Source organism: Eucyclogobius newberryi, unplaced genomic scaffold, assembly GCF_026437365.1.
Source record: "Eucyclogobius newberryi isolate DKJ021-1_F unplaced genomic scaffold, fEucNew1.0.hap1 SCAF_3, whole genome shotgun sequence".
NCBI lineage: Eukaryota > Metazoa > Chordata > Actinopteri > Gobiiformes > Gobiidae > Eucyclogobius > Eucyclogobius newberryi.
In genome coordinates this window covers 7,949,137-7,955,136 of record NW_027315945.1, presented here as the reverse complement: position 1 = coordinate 7,955,136, position 6,000 = coordinate 7,949,137, and positions in this window count along the sequence as shown.

Sequence of the window (6,000 nt, the reverse complement as noted above, 5' to 3'; positions counted from 1 at the left end):
TCTTTTAAAGTTTGAACCTATCCTATTGCATTTTTGAGTTATAGCAGTTTTTACTGTTTTATTGCTCCAAAAGCCTTTTCAGCCCATGAACAGTTGTTTGTGAGTTTCGAAAAAAGTGCAAGAGCTATTCGAACCCTTTTTGCTGGGCAAGTAGGACCTGTAAATCTACACAATATATAGTTTAAAGTTTGAGTCTATAATATTAGGTTTTGGATTTATGGCTGTTTTTGTGTCTATTGCTTCAAAAGCATTTTCAGATAATTTGTGTTTTCTGAAGAAACTACAAGAGATATCAAACCCATACTTTCTGTGCAAGAGGGGCTTGTACATCTGCACAACATGTCTTTTAAAGTTTGAACCTATCTTATTGCATTTTTGAGTTATAGCAGTTTTTACTGTTTTATTGCTCCAAAAGCCTTTTCAGCCCATGAACAGTTGTTTGTGAGTTTCGAAAAAAGTGCAAGAGCTATTCGAACCCTTTTTGCTGGGCAAGTAGGGCCTGTAAATCTACACAATATATAGTTTAAAGTTTGAGTCTATCATATTAGGTTTTGGATTTATAGCTGTTTTTGTGTCTATTGCTTCAAAAGCATTTTCAGATAATTTGTGTGTTCTGAAGAAACTACAAGAGATATCAAACCCATACTTTCTGTGCAAGAGGGGCTTGTAGATCTGCACAACATGTCTTTTAAAGTTTGAACCTATCTTATTGCATTTTTGAGTTATAGCAGTTTTTACTGTTTTATTGCTCCAAAAGCCTTTTCAGCCCATGAACAGTTGTTTGTGAGTTTCGAAAAAAGTGCAAGAGCTATTCGAACCCTTTTTGCTGGGCAAGTAGGGCGTGTAAATCTACACAATATATAGTTTAAAGTTTGAGTCTATCATATTAGGTTTTGGATTTATAGCTGTTTTTGTGTCTATTGCTTCAAAAGCATTTTCAGATAATTTGTGTGTTCTGAAGAAACTACAAGAGATATCAAACCCATACTTTCTGTGCAAGAGGGGCTTGTACATCTGCACAACATGTCTTTTAAAGTTTGAACCTATCTTATTGCATTTTTGAGTTATAGCAGTTTTTACTGTTTTATTGCTCCAAAAGCCTTTTCAGCCCATGAACAGTTGTTTGTGAGTTTCGAAAAAAGTGCAAGAGCTATTCGAACCCTTTTTGCTGGGCAAGTAGGGCGTGTAAATCTACACAATATATAGTTTAAAGTTTGAGTCTATCATATTAGGTTTTGGATTTATAGCTGTTTTTGTGTATATTGCTTCAAAAGCATTTTCAGATAATTTGTGTGTTCTGAAGAAACTACAAGAGATATCTAGCCCATACTTTCTGTGCAAGAGGGGCTTGTACATCTGCACAACATGTCTTTTAAAGTTTGAACCTATCTTATTGCATTTTTGAGTTATAGCAGTTTTTACTGTTTTATTGCTCCAGAAGCCTTTTCAGCCCATGAACAGTTGTTTGTGATTTTCGAAAAAAGTGCAAGAGCTATTCGAACCATTTTTGCTGGGCAAGTAGGACCTGTAAATCTACACAATATATAGTTTAAAGTTTGAGTCTATCATATTAGGTTTTGGATTTATGGCTGTTTTTGTGTCTATTGCTTCAAAAGCATTTTCAGATAATTTGTGTTTTCTGAAGAAACTACAAGAGATATCAAACCCATACTTTCTGTGCAAGAGGGGCTTGTAAATCTGCACAACATGTCTTTTAAAGTTTGAACCTATCTTATTGCATTTTTGAGTTATAGCAGTTTTTACTGTTTTATTGCTCCAAAAGCCTTTTCAGCCCATGAACAGTTGTTTGTGAGTTTCGAAAAAAGTGCAAGAGCTATTCGAACCCTTTTTGCTGGGCAAGTAGGACCTGTAAATCTACACAATATATAGTTTAAAGTTTGAGTCTATCATATTAGGTTTTGGATTTATAGCTGTTTTTGTGTCTATTGCTTCAAAAGCATTTTCAGATAATTTGTGTGTTCTGAAGAAACTACAAGAGATATCTAACCCATACTTTCTGTGCAAGAGGGGCTTGTACATCTGCACAACATGTCTTTTAAAGTTTGAACCTATCCTATTGCATTTTTGAGTTATAGCAGTTTTTACTGTTTTATTGCTCCAAAAGCCTTTTCAGCCCATGAACAGTTGTTTGTGAGTTTCGAAAAAAGTGAAAGAGCTATTCGAACCCTTTTTGCTGGGCAAGTAGGACCTGTAAATCTACACAATATATAGTTTAAAGTTAGAGTCTATCATATTAGGTTTTGGATTTATGGCTGTTTTTGTGTCTATTGCTTCAAAAGCATTTTCAGATAATTTGTGTTTTCTGAAGAAACTACAAGAGATATCAAACCCATACTTTCTGTGCAAGAGGGGCTTGTACATCTGCACAACATGTCTTTTAAAGTTTGAACCTATCTTATTGCATTTTTGAGTTATAGCAGTTTTTACTGTTTTATTGCTCCAAAAGCCTTTTCAGCCCATGAACAGTTGTTTGTGAGTTTCGAAAAAAGTGCAAGAGCTATTCTAACCCTTTTTGCTGGGCAAGTAGGACCTGTAAATCTACACAATATATAGTTTAAAGTTTGAGTCTATCATATTAGGTTTTGGATTTATAGCTGTTTTTGTGTCTATTGCTTCAAAAACATTTTCAGATAATTTTTGTGTTCTGAAGAAACTACAAGAGATATCTAGCCCATACTTTCTGTGCAAGAGGGGCTTGTACATCTGCACAACATGTCTTTTAAAGTTTGAACCTATCCTATTGCATTTTTGAGTTATAGCAGTTTTTACTGTTTTATTGCTCCAAAAGCCTTTTCAGCCCATGAACAGTTGTTTGTGAGTTTCGAAAAAAGTGCAAGAGCTATTCGAACCCTTTTTGCTGGGCAAGTAGGACCTGTAAATCTACACAATATATAGTTTAAAGTTTGAGTCTATAATATTAGGTTTTGGATTTATGGCTGTTTTTGTGTCTATTGCTTCAAAAGCATTTTCAGATAATTTGTGTTTTCTGAAGAAACTACAAGAGATATCAAACCCATACTTTCTGTGCAAGAGGGGCTTGTACATCTGCACAACATGTCTTTTAAAGTTTGAACCTATCTTATTGTATTTTTGAGTTATAGCAGTTTTTACTGTTTTATTGCTCCAAAAGCCTTTTCAGCCCATGAACAGTTGTTTGTGAGTTTCGAAAAAAGTGCAAGAGCTATTCGAACCCTTTTTGCTGGGCAAGTAGGGCCTGTAAATCTACACAATATATAGTTTAAAGTTTGAGTCTATCATATTAGGTTTTGGATTTATAGCTGTTTTTGTGTCTATTGCTTCAAAAGCATTTTCAGATAATTTGTGTGTTCTGAAGAAACTACAAGAGATATCTAGCCCATACTTTCTGTGCAAGAGGGGCTTGTACATCTGCACAACATGTCTTTTAAAGTTTGAACCTATCTTATTGCATTTTTGAGTTATAGCAGTTTTTACTATTTTATTGCTCCAAAAGCCTTTTCAGCCCATGAACAGTTGTTTGTGAGTTTCGAAAAAAGTGCAAGAGCTATTCGAACCCTTTTTGCTGGGCAAGTAGGACCTGTAAATCTACACAATATATAGTTTAAAGTTTGAGTCTATCATATTAGGTTTTGGATTTATAGCTGTTTTTGTGTCCATTGCTTCAAAAGCATTTTCAGATAATTTGTGTGTTCTGAAGAAACTACAAGAGATATCTAACCCATACTTTCTGTGCAAGAGGGGCTTGTACATCTGCACAACATGTCTTTTAAAGTTTGAACCTATCTTATTGTATTTTTGAGTTATAGCAGTTTTTACTGTTTTATTGCTCCAAAAGCCTTTTCAGCCCATGAACAGTTGTTTGTGAGTTTCGAAAAAAGTGCAAGAGCTATTCGAACCCTTTTTGCTGGACAAGTAGGACCTGTAAATCTACACAATATATAGTTTAAAGTTTGAGTCTATCATATTAGGTTTTGGATTTATAGCTGTTTTTGTGTCTATTGCTTCAAAAGCATTTTCAGATAATTTGTGTGTTCTGAAGAAACTACAAGAGATATGTAACCCATACTTTCTGTGCAAGAGGGGCTTGTACATCTGCACAACATGTCTTTTAAAGTTTGAACCTATCCTATTGCATTTTTGAGTTATAGCAGTTTTTACTGTTTTTTTGCTCCAAAAGCCTTTTCAGCCCATGAACAGTTGTTTGTGAGTTTCGAAAAAAGTGCAAGAGCTATTCGAACCCTTTTTGCTGGACAAGTAGGACCTGTAAATCTACACAATATATAGTTTAAAGTTTGAGTCTATCATATTAGGTTTTGGATTTATAGCTGTTTTTGTGTCTATTGCTTCAAAAGCATTTTCAGATAATTTGTGTGTTCTGAAGAAACTACAAGAGATATCTAACCCATACTTTCTGTGCAAGAGGGGCTTGTACATCTGCACAACATGTCTTTTAAAGTTTGAACCTATCTTATTGCATTTTTGAGTTATAGCAGTTTTTACTGTTTTATTGCTCCAAAAGCCTTTTCAGCCCATGAACAGTTGTTTGTGAGTTTCGAAAAAAGTGCAAGAGCTATTCGAACCCTTTTTGCTGGGCAAGTAGGACCTGTAAATCTACACAATATATAGTTTAAAGTTTGAGTCTATAATATTAGGTTTTGGATTTATGGCTGTTTTTGTGTCTATTGCTTCAAAAGCATTTTCAGATAATTTGTGTTTTCTGAAGAAACTACAAGAGATATCAAACCCATACTTTCTGTGCAAGAGGGGCTTGTACATCTGCACAACATGTCTTTTAAAGTTTGAACCTATCTTATTGCATTTTTGAGTTATAGCAGTTTTTACTGTTTTATTGCTCCAAAAGCCTTTTCAGCCCATGAACAGTTGTTTGTGAGTTTCGAAAAAAGTGCAAGAGCTATTCGAACCCTTTTTGCTGGGCAAGTAGGGCCTGTAAATCTACACAATATATAGTTTAAAGTTTGAGTCTATCATATTAGGTTTTGGATTTATAGCTGTTTTTGTGTATATTGCTTCAAAAGCATTTTCAGATAATTTGTGTGTTCTGAAGAAACTACAAGAGATATCTAGCCCATACTTTCTGTGCAAGAGGGGCTTGTACATCTGCACAACATGTCTTTTAAAGTTTGAACCTATCTTATTGCATTTTTGAGTTATAGCAGTTTTTACTGTTTTATTGCTCCAAAAGCCTTTTCAGCCCATGAACAGTTGTTTGTGAGTTTCGAAAAAAGTGCAAGAGCTATTCGAACCCTTTTTGCTGGGCAAGTAGGACCTGTAAATCTACACAATATATAGTTTAAAGTTTGAGTCTATCATATTAGGTTTTGGATTTATAGCTGTTTTTGTGTCTATTGCTTCAAAAACATTTTCAGATAATTTGTGTGTTCTGAAGAAACTACAAGAGATATCTAGCCCATACTTTCTGTGCAAGAGGGGCTTGTACATCTGCACAACATGTCTTTTAAAGTTTGAACCTATCCTATTGCATTTTTGAGTTATAGCAGTTTTTACTGTTTTATTGCTCCAAAAGCCTTTTCAGCCCATGAACAGTTGTTTGTGAGTTTCGAAAAAAGTGCAAGAGCTATTCGAACCCTTTTTGCTGGGCAAGTAGGACCTGTAAATCTACACAATATATAGTTTAAAGTTTGAGTCTATAATATTAGGTTTTGGATTTATGGCTGTTTTTGTGTCTATTGCTTCAAAAGCATTTTCAGATAATTTGTGTTTTCTGAAGAAACTACAAGAGATATCAAACCCATACTTTCTGTGCAAGAGGGGCTTGTACATCTGCACAACATGTCTTTTAAAGTTTGAACCTATCTTATTGCATTTTTGAGTTATAGCAGTTTTTACTGTTTTATTGCTCCAAAAGCCTTTTCAGCCCATGAACAGTTGTTTGTGAGTTTCGAAAAAAGTGCAAGAGCTATTCGAACCCTTTTTGCTGGGCAAGTAGGGCCTGTAAATCTACACAATATATAGTTTAAA